Genomic DNA, 11,652 nt, shown 5'->3' with positions numbered 1-11,652 from the left:
ACGTTGTGGGAAAAAGATGCTACGTTAGCACAATGTATAACCACTGATTTCAGCTCTAAATATGCACATTTTCGAACAAAACATAAGTGTATGTATAACCTGATGTTATAGGACTGTCATCTGATGAAGCTTATCAAGGTTAGTCAAAAATTATATATCTTTTGCTGGTTTGTTACGATCGCTAACTTTTGCTGCTGGTAAATGGCTTGTGTTTCTGGCTATTGTGGTAAGCTAATATAATGCTATATTGTGTTTTCGCTGTAAAACACTTAAGAAATTGGAAATATTGGCTGTAATCACAAGATGCCTGTCTTTCATTTGCTGTACACCATGTATTTTTCAGAAATGTTTTATGATGAGTATTTAGGTATTTCAGGTTGGTGTCTGTAATTACTCTGGCTGCTTCGGTGCTATTTCTGACGGTAGCTGTGATGGTAGCTGCAATGTAAAACTGATTTATACCTCAAATATGCACATTTTTTGAACAAAACATAGATTTATTGTATAACATGTTATAAGACTGTCATCCGATGAAGTTGTTTCTTGGTTAGTTTGGTTGGTTCTTGGTTAGTTAGGTTGGCTTTGTGCATGCTACCTGTGCTGTGAAAAATGTCTGTCCTTTTTTGTATTTGGTGGTGAGCTAACATAAATATATGTGGTGTTTTCGCTGTAAAACATTTTAAAAATCGGACATGTTGACTGGATTCACAAGATGTGTATCTTTCATTTGCTGTATTGGACTTGTTAATGTGTGAAAGTTAAATATTTCTCAAAAATATTTTTTGAATTTCGTGCTCTGCCTTTTCAGTGGAATGTGGGAGGAGTTCCGCTAGCGGAACGCTGGGGCTAGACAGGTTTAGTAAGTAGACCAGCTCTAAATGTTTTTTTCTATATCATGCCTACAGATCTTGACCCAGGGCCACGTTTAGTAGTCAAACATTGTGTCACGACTTCCGCCGAAGTTGGTCCCTCTCCTTGTTCGGGCGGCGTTCGGCGGTTGACGTCACCGGTTTTCTAGCCGCCACCGATCCACTTTTAATTTTCCATTTGTTTTGTCTTCATTGTACACACCTGATTTCCATTCCCATAATGAATTGTTCCTTATTTAACCCTCTGTTTCCCCCATGGGTTTGTGTGTGTTTGTTCATTGTAAGTTGGTCTCATTTGTGAGCTTGATTATTTTCCTTCTTGGAATATTTGTTGTTATGAGTAAAGTTACGTTTATTACTCATCTCTGTGTCCTGCGCCTGACTCCGCCTTATCTGCTACACCTAGACGCCTTACAGAAACACGCACCTCGAAATGGAGTCAGCAGGTGCACACAGCCCTCCTTTGCTAGTAGAGGAGCGCGTCCAGCAGCACGCGACAATGCTGCAAAGTCTCGGCACAGTCATGGTTCGCGTGCTGCAAACAATGGAGCGATGGGAGAGAGGAGGTTTTCCAGCGCCCTCATCATCATCACATCAACCCACACCGCTGTCCACCCCTCCTTCACCTGGTCCCAGTGGGATTCGGCTCGCGCTACCGAGGGAATATGATAGGACGGCTGCCGGGTGCCAGGGGTTCCTACTCCAGCTGGAGCTCTACCTGGCGACCGTCCACCCGGCTCCTTCGGAACGCGAGAGCGTGTCCGCCCTCGTCTCCTGTCTATCCGGGAAAGCTCTTGAGTGGGCCAACGCCGCGTCGCCCTCTCCCCATACGGCGTTGGCCCACTCAAGAGCTTTCCCGGATAGACAGGAGACGAGGGCGGACACGCTCTCGCGTTCCGAAGGAGCCGGGTGGACGGTTTTCGGACCACTATGAGGATTTTACCCGCCGCTTCCGGGCGGTTTTCGACCATCCGCCTGAGGGTAGAGCGGCGGGGGAACGATTGTTTCACCTAAGACAGGGGATGAGGAGTGCACAGGACTTTGCTTTGGACTTCCGAACCCTGGCCGCCGGCGCGGGATGGAATGACAGGGCCCTGATTGACCATTACCGGTGCAGTTTGCACAAGGACGTCTGTCGGGAGCTGGCCTGCAGGGACACCACAATTACATTCAACCAGCTGGTGGACCTGTCAATCCGGCTGGATAACCTGTTGGCCATCCGCGGACGTCCGGATCGGGGTCCGTCAATTCCATCCCCCAGTACCTCCGCTCCGACACCTATGGAACTAGTAGGTGCTGCTCTTAGGGTGACCGGAGGGGGGGCCATTCCCTGCACCATCTGTGGCCGCAGAAGGCACACTGCTGGTCGGTGCTGGGGAGTTTCCTCAGGGAGTCGAGGCAGCAGGCAGGGAGGGCACTGTCGTGTCACCCCAGGTGAGTAGGCACCAGACTCACCCAGAGCTCCCTGTTGCTCACATGTTTGTGTTTACAGAATTTCCTGAGTTTTCCCCGCATTCCCAGCATAAGGCGCTAGTAGATTCAGGCGCAGCTGGGAACTTTATTGACCGTTCATTTGCACATAGTTTAGGGATCCCTATTTTTCCTGTTGATATGCCTTTCCCTGTGCACGCCTTAGATAGTCGACCTTTAGGGCCGGGGCTGATTAGGGAGGCCACCGCTCAACTATGCATGGTTACGCAGGAGGGTCATGAGGAGAGAAGTAGTCTCTTCGTTATTGATTCTCCTGCGTTTTCCGTGGTGCTGGGCCTACCCTGGTTGGCCCATTATGACCCCACTATTTCGTGGCAACAGAGGGCTCTCAAGGGATGGTCACGTAAGTGCTCAGGGAGGTGTGTAGGTGTTTCCATCGGTGCGACTATGGTGGAGAGTTCAGACCAGGTCACATCCCCCCTGAATATGCCGATTTGGCTCTCACCTTCTGTAAGAAGAAGGCGACTCAACTACCACCCCATCGACGGGGGGATTGTGCAATAAATCTCCTGGTCGACGCAGCACTTCCCAGGAGTCACGTGTATCCTCTGTCACAGGAGGAGACGGCGGCTATGGAAACATATGTCTCCGAATCTCTGGGGCAGGGATACATTCGGCCTTCCACTTCACATGCCTCCTCAAGTTTCTTTTTTGTGAAGAGGAAGGATGGAGGTCTGCGCCCGTGTATTGACTATCGAGGTATCAATCAGATCACTATGAGGTACAGCTACCCGCTGCCTCTCATAGCCAGTGTGATCGAGTCAATGCACGGGGTGCGCTTCTTTACAAAATTGGATCTCAGGAGCGCTTACAATCTGGTGCGTATCCGGGAGGGGGACGAGTGGAAGACGGCATTTAGTACCACCTCTGGGCACTATGAGTACCTTGTCATGCCGTACGAGTTGATGAATGCTCCATCAGTCTTCCAGTCATTTGTAGACGAGATTTTCCGGGACCTGCACGGGCAGGGTGTAGTGGTGTATATCGACGACATTCTGATATACTACTCTACACGCGCCGAGCATGTGTCCCTGGTGCTTGGTCGACTGTTGGAGCATGACCTGTACGTCAAGGCTGAGAACTGTTGGAGCATGACCTGTACGTCAAGGCTGAGAACCCTCCTTCCTAGGGTACCGCATTTCCACGTCCGGGGTGGAGATGGAAAGGGACCGCATTTCAGCCGTGTGTAATTGGCCGACTCCAACCACGGTAAAGGAAGTGCAGCGGTTCTTAGGGTTTGCCAACTACTACCGGAGGTTTATCCGGGGCTTTGGTCAGGTAGCGGCTCCCATTACCTCACTGCTGAAGGGGGGACCGGTACGACTGCAGTGGTCAGCTGAGGCGGACAGGGCTTTTTGTCATCTGAGGGCTCTGTTTACCTTGGCTCCCGTGCTGGCTCATCCGGATCCCTCCTTGTCATTCATAGTGGAGGTGGACGCGTCCGAGGCTGGGATAGGAGCTGTGCTGTCTCAGCGCTCGGGTACGCCACCAAAGCTCTGCCACTGTGTGTTCTTTTCGAAGAAGCTCAGCTCGGCGGAGCGAAACTATGATGTGGGGGACCGGGAGCTGTTGGTTGACGTAAAGGCTCTGAAGGCGTGGAGGCATTGGCTTGAGGGGGCTAAACACCCTTTTCTCATCTGGACTGACCACCGCAATCTGGAGTACATCCGGGTGGCGAGGAGAATGAACCCTCGCCAGGCAAGGTGGGCCATGTTTTTCACCCGTTTTGTTTTCACCCTATCCTACAGACCAGGTTCCCAAAACGCTAAGGCAGACACACTGTCCCGAATGTATGACACAGAGGAGCGGCCGATGGATCCCACTCCCATACTTCCGGCTTCTTGCCTGGTGGCACCGGTGGTGTGGGAGCTGGACGCGGACATTGAGCGGGCGTTACGTACAGAGCCCACTCCCACCCAGTGTCCAGCTGGGCGTCTGTACGTTTTGATCTATTGGGCCCACACGTCACCCTCTGGTCATCCTGGCATCGGTCGGACAGTGCGCTGTCTTAGTGGGAAGTACTGGTGGTCCACCTTGGCTAAGGACGTGAGGGTATATGTTTCCTCCTTCTCGGTGTGCGCCCAGTGCAAGGCACCTAGACACCTGCCCTGGGGGAAATTACAACCCCTACCCATTCCACAACGGCCGTGGTCGCACCTGTCGGTGGATTTCTTGACGGCTCTTCCACCGTCACAGGGAAACACCACGATCCTGGTCGTTGTGGATCGGTTTTCTAACTCCTGCCATCTCCTTCCTTTTCCCGGTCTCCCTACGGCCCTACAGACTGCGGAGGCCCTGTTCACCCACGTCTTCCGGCACTACGGGGTTCCTGAGGACATAGTTTCTGATCGGGGTCCTATAGTTCACGTCCAGGGTCTGGAGGGCGTTTAAGGAATGTCTGGGGGTCTCGGTCAGGCTAACCTCAGGTTTTCACCCCGAGAGTAATGGGCAGGTGGAAAGAGTTAACCAGGATGTGGGTAGGTTTCTGCGGTTCTATTGCCAGGACCGGCCGGGGGAGTGGGCGGCTTTCATCCCCTGGGCAGAGATGGCCCAAAATTCACTCCGCCACTCCTCCACTAACCTATCAGCCGGTTCTGGCACCGTGGCATCAGAGCCAGATCGAGGCACCTGCGGTGGATGAATGGTTTAGGCGCTCGGAGGAGACCTGGGACACCGCCCATGTGCACCTGCAGCGGGCCATAAGGCGGCAGAAGGAAAGAAATGCAGGTGCATGTTCACTACAACAATTGCAGCATTTAGGCTCAGCTGGCATACAATACCCTTCCCGTCTACATACACTTGACACATGACCAAATTATTTACATTCATCACACTGCATGGGTTTGGGCACGAAGGCTCTCACAGGGTAGCTCATAAAACCCCAAAAACACGTAAAAAGGGAGAGACTATTAATCGAAAACAATAGAATGGATGGAGTGGGCTTCCTCACTCCATCCACCATGTGGGTCAGTGGGTGTGCACCAACCAGTTGATACAATTCTTCACATATATAATTTGTATTTACTTCTAGCACCACCCCAGAGATAACACCCTTGATAGGCACCCTGCTTCGAAGATCCACACACGACACATTCCAATCCGATATCTTCTTGAGGCCCAGAGCATGCTCCTTCTGTTCCATAGATACACAAAAAAACAAAATTAGCCCACTTCTCATTATTCTAATCAAACGCATTCTCAATTTTATAGAGGTAACAACATCGCTTACTAGGTAGCTGGCAAATCCCTTACTCTGACCAAAAAAGAATCAGAACTAGGCTTGAATTCACTAGATTCCACTACCACTTTACTGATCTTAATTCCTTTTGCATTCTCCACTGTACGACACTCCAATGCCATCTGATTCAAACAGAACATCCGCTTCCGTCATTTTCCTCCCTTCCCAGCTAGCTAGCTAGGTCAGGCTGCAGTCAGCCCCTCTATTTCTACAATTTACCAATCAATCAATCAAATTTATTTATAAAGCCCTTCTTACATCAGTTGATGTCACAAAGTTCCGTACAGAATCCCAGCCTAAAACCCCAAACAGCAAGCAATGCAGGTGTAGAAGCACCGTAGCTAGGAAAAACTCCCTAGAAAGGCCAGAACTTAGGAAGAAACCCAGAGAGGAACCAGGCTATGAGGGGTGGCCAGTCCTCTTTTGGCTGTGCCGGGTGGAGATTATAACAGAACATGGTCAAGATGTTCAAATGTTCATAGATGATCAGCAGGGTCAAATAATAATAATCACAGTGGTTGTCAAGGGTGCAACAGGTCAGTACCTCAGGAGTAAATGTCAGTTGGCTTTTCATAGCCGATCATTCAGAGTATCTCTACTGCTCCTGCTGTCTCTAGAGAGTTGAAAACAGCAGGTCTGGGACAGGTAGCACGTCCGGTGAACAGGTCAGGGTTCCATAGCCCCAGTTGAAACTGGAGAAGCAGCACGGCCAGGTGGACTGGGGACAACAAGGAGTCATCATGCCAGGTAGTCCTGAGGCATGGCCTAGGGCTCAGGTCCTCCGAGAGAGAGAAAGAAAGAGAGAAAGAGAGAGAGCATACTTAAATTCACACAGGACACCGGATAAGACAGGAGAAATACTCCAGATATAACAGACTGACCCTACCCCCCCGACACATAAACTACTGCAGCATAAATACTGGAGGCTGAGACAGGAGGGGTCAGGAGACACTGTGGCAGACACTGCCGACGATACCCCCGGACAGGGCCAAACAGGCAGAATATAACCCCACCTACTTTGCCAAAGCACAGCCCCCACACCACTAGAGGGATATCTTCAACCACCAACTTACCATCCTGAGACAAGGCCGAGTATAGCCCACAAAGATCTCCGCCACGGCACAACCCAAGGGGCGTCAACCCGGACAGGAAGATCACGTCAGTGACTCAACCCACTCAAGTGACGCACCCCTCCTAGGGACGGCATGGAAGAGCACCAGTAAGCCAGTGACTCAACCCCTGTAATAGGGTTAGAGGCAGAGAATCCCAGTGGAGAGAGGGGAACCGGCCAGGCAGAGACAGCAAGGGATGTTTGTTGCTCCAGTACCTTTCCGTTCACCTTCACACTCCTGGGCCAGACTACACTCAATCATAGGACCCACTGAAGAGATGAGTCTTCAATAAAGACTTAAAGGTTGAGATCGAGTCTGCGTCTCTCACATAGATAGGCAGACCATTCCATAAAAATGGAGCTCTATAGGAGAAAGCCCTGCCTCCAGCTGTTTGCTTAGAAATTCTAGGGATAGTAAGGAGGCCTGCGTCTTGTGACCGTAGACCGTAGCGTACGTGTAGGTATGTACGGCAGGACCAAATCGATTTAATTTATCTTCTTCAAAATTTGTTTTAACCCTAACCTTAATTCTAACCTTAACCACACTGCTATCCGTATGCCTATCCCTAACTTTGAATTAAGAACAAAAAGCAAATGTTTGTTTTCATGAATGTTTACAATAATGCAATTTTGTGGCTGTGCTATCTAGTGGAAACCGAAAAATCCCAACTACTTCCGGGTAAACAAAAGGGCTCCTAAGCAGTTCTAACAATGGACAAAATGCAGTGCCATCTACTGACAAGGAGCGTAAACTACACTACATACCATTAGAGCTCATTCATAAATGTTTTCCTAATATTTTTCAGTCATTGATTGAGATATAAATCTCAATTTAGGCTTTGTAGTGATCTCAAAATAGCAACAATATTTTTTGAAATGTTTTTCAATTGAACCTTTATTTAACTAGGCAAGTCCGTTAAGAACAAATTCTTATTTACAATGACGGCCTACCCCGGCCAAACCCGGACGACACTGGGCCAATTGTGCGCCACCCTATGGGACTCCCAATCACGGCCGGATGTGATACAGCCTGCATGTCTAGCATAACTTATTTTGCAGTCATTCCTTGCCCTATGGTTAGCATTGTACTGAATGGCATGTCATTGTGACTACTCATCTTGTGATAATTTGTATGACTGATCATGATTAACCGAACAACAAGATATAAGAAGTATTGGGAACTTCTATAACACAAAACACCTTCCTCGACACTTCTACAGACACAAAGTTGACAACATAGGAAGATCATTCTTTGGCATGTCTTTTCAAACAGTGTTCACACACACACACACACACACACACACACACACACACACACACACACACACACACACACACACACACACACACACACACACACACACACACACACACACACACACACACACACACACACACACACACACACACACACACACACACAGGTGCAGGTGTCACTTATCTATTTGAGTTTCTAATCCCTTTCACTTAAATAATTAGTGAAGCGCGTGGCCCACACCACATTTACACAATTTCACTATGGCTGTATTCATCAATCTAGCAAGAGGGCAAATTTTGAATAATGAAGTATTGCCCACCCAAAAATATTTCACCTTCTTTATTACTTTACCAAACATATTGTAGTGACCGCTTGGACAGTTATGTGTGCCTGTGTTCTGACGTTCTGTTGTTGTGTTGTTATCACGGCACGTTTAGCAGTTAGTATTTCGCGGGGTCCAGCAAGCCAGTCCACCTGCTGTCTGCCAATCAAAGGAATTCCTGGAATGTTTTGGTGCCAGGCATCGTTGTGGTTGGTGGAACAGCAGTGGGCTGGACAGGGGGCTGGGTACAGGTTCTGTTATATTTCCATGCTGACATTGTTCTCTCTCTTACATCCTGGATCAATGAGCTCTCAGAGATGGTGGTCTGTTATTTGTGTATAACGATTTATTTGGAGTAGACTACGGCCATACAGTAGTAGCCTGTTCGAGTTGTATAATAAACCATTTGATTCAAGAACACAATCCACTGTCATGGACATTCTTTTATTCATGATCTATCGAGGTCATTACATTGGTGTCAGCAGTAAAAACTAAACTTGAGCTAGCTAGCTGACTAACGTTACGGTGGCTAGCTACGTGGATCAGCCGAGCAGAGAAAAAGGACTGGAAATGCTTTGTTGCAGTCCGAGAGTGAAGCAGGTGCATGTGCTTGGACGTCGAGGATCTGACTGAAGTGTTTGTGAGGGCATCGGGGAGCAAAGACGAATGGCGGCTTCTTCTGGACGGGCTGAACGTGTGACTTCGGATGACGGGAAGGCTCGGGTTCAGGATGTAATCAAACATAGTGGTTCCCAAGCGGACTGGGAAGCATTTCATGCCTTGTTTGAATTGTTAGCTAATTCAGGGGAGCGGTCGGATGATTAATAACTGAATTGAATTAGGAAATATGGCAACATTTTCAAATGTTTCTAAAATCAGAAAATACATTTTAGAGAGCTTGGGTCAAAAGGTTTCTCTCTCTCTCTCTCTCGCTCTCTCTCTCTCTCTCTCTCTCTCTCTCTCTCTCTCTCTCTCTCTCTCTCTCTCTCGCGCGCTCTCTCTCTCGCTCTCTCTCTCTCTCTGATTTCCATGCTGCAGCATACATTTGCATACAGTTACAGCGCAGCTCCCGAGGACATTAGGACACAGTACAGTCAACAGTATCCTGGTTGTCCGAATGAGGCAGCCATTCCCATACACTGGCTGAATCAACGTTGTTTCTAAGTCATTTCATCAAAATAAATCTATGTTAATCCTTCCGATCATGTTAAATCAACATGGAAAACTGATTGGACTTGAAAGAAGTCATCAACGTAAAGACGTTTCATGAATTTCTTTTATCCACAAAACATTTAACCTTAATCCAATGACATGGTTCCATTTTTGTTTATTTCACTTTGAATTCACATTAGTTGACAAATCAAAATTAGACCTTGAACTGATGTTTGTGCCCAGTGGGATGTCTGTCAAACCTGTCTCCAGGAGTCCGTAGAAATGTCATCATATTCCATTATATAGAACTACATATTTTCACACAAACATAAACTCTACGACCATTATGTGAATGTTTAAAACAACATACTGTAGCCATACTAGCTCTATGAGCCACACTTCCCAGTAAGTGTTTTAACCCTATTGGTGGGATGTGTAGGGTGTTTGCCTTTCATGCCAGTGACTCGGGTTCACTTCCCTTTCGTTACAATACTTTCAATAGATTCTCCCCTTTAGTAAGTCTGAAGAATAGGGAGGGAGACTCAGCTATTGAAATTAATTAAAAACATTTTGGTATTTTGCGTGTGATTTTTAAATTTTTTATTATTCATAAATTGTATGCACTTTACGACGAAGGGCAAAATAAACCAACAACCCCATCCTACCCCCTCGCCCAGGATGTCCCAACCCTTTTTAGCTTTTACCTTATAGTAATAACCTCTGAGGCTTACACTTTTACACTGACAGTTTCCTGAGGACAATTGGAAACCATTTTTAGCTATGTAAATATTCTCTTGCTGTTGTGTTGGGATATTCTTCTGTTGACCTCTATGGCATTTGCATGTTGTTCATGTCTGGCTGCTGCAGCTGTATTTGCTATTCAGAATCCAGTGAAATGAGCCGTGAGTTCTCTCTCTCTCTCTCTCTCTGTGTCTGTCCTATATACTCTTATAAAAAAAAGGTGCTATCTTTTTCGGCTTTACCCATAGGAGAACCCTTTGAAGAACCCGTTTTGGTTCAAGGTAGAACCTTTTTGGTTCCAAGTAGAACAATTTAGGGATCCATGTAGAACCCTTTCCACATAGGGTTATACATGGATCCCAAAAGGGTTCTACCTGGAACCAAAAAGGGTTCTCCTATGAGGACAGCCGAAGAACCCTTTTGGAACCTTTTTTTCTACGAGTGAAGGACCAGTTGTGGAAAAATTACTTAAATGTCATACTTGAGTAAAAGTAAAGATACCTTAATAGAAAATGACTCAAGTAAAAGTGAAAGTCACCCCGTAAAATGCAACTTGAGTAAAAGTCTAAAAGTATCTAGTTTTAAATTTACTTAAGTACATTTTAAAGCATTAAGTACAGTTAAGCAAAAAGTACTCAATAGTCATACTTGAATAAAAATAAATGCTACACATCAAATTGTTGATATTAAACAAACGAGACAGCACAATTGTATTTATTTGTATACTTTTTTTACAGCGAGCCAGGGACACACTCCAAAACACAGGCATAATTTACAAACGCAGTATTTGTGTTTAGTGTGTCCGCCAGTTAAGAGGCAGTAGGGTTGACAACGTCTTATATTGATAGGTGCGTAACGAGTGTTACGAGTACTGAGTACTTTTGGGTGTCATTGGAAAAGTCATTGGAGGTGGTTTGAATGGATAAATCTCTGTGCGTTCACATGCCACATTCTACTGTCTGTTTCCAAAAGCAGAATCACTCAAGAAATCAACAGCCATGAGTGGGGATGTAAAGCATACAAGTGTTATCCGTTTCTCTAAACCAAGCAGTCAACGGAGGGCATACAGTAGAGTAAATAACCCTTCCTATTGCATTTGAATGATCATTGTCTGTGTTTTTTGAGCGACCTAAATCTGCCAGACAATTCAAGCAGGGTGGAAAAGAAAAGGCAGATTTTCCTAGCAGTTCAGGCTGTGGCTCTTCTATGCATCCTCCTCTTACTCCGACCGTGCCCTCTGTCCAGGCACTGCCGGCCCACATTTGCATGGCTTGAATGTGGAAGCCAGATTCTCACAGCCTGGGATGTAAAACAAGTGTGGGACCAGTTAAAAGAGGCTCAGGCGCACAGTCAACGCAGGTGCGCACCAGTAAAAAAGTCTCTCTCCCCCCCGCTCCTACCATCGCAATGAGTGTTATGGAAATGAGCGTTGTGATTTTCTTGAGCTACCTGGACAACGGACGTTGGTTG

This window comes from Salvelinus namaycush, chromosome 3 (assembly GCF_016432855.1).
Source record: "Salvelinus namaycush isolate Seneca chromosome 3, SaNama_1.0, whole genome shotgun sequence".
Classification (NCBI taxonomy): Eukaryota; Metazoa; Chordata; class Actinopteri; order Salmoniformes; family Salmonidae; genus Salvelinus; species Salvelinus namaycush.
Note: the sequence above shows the minus strand (reverse complement) of the source record.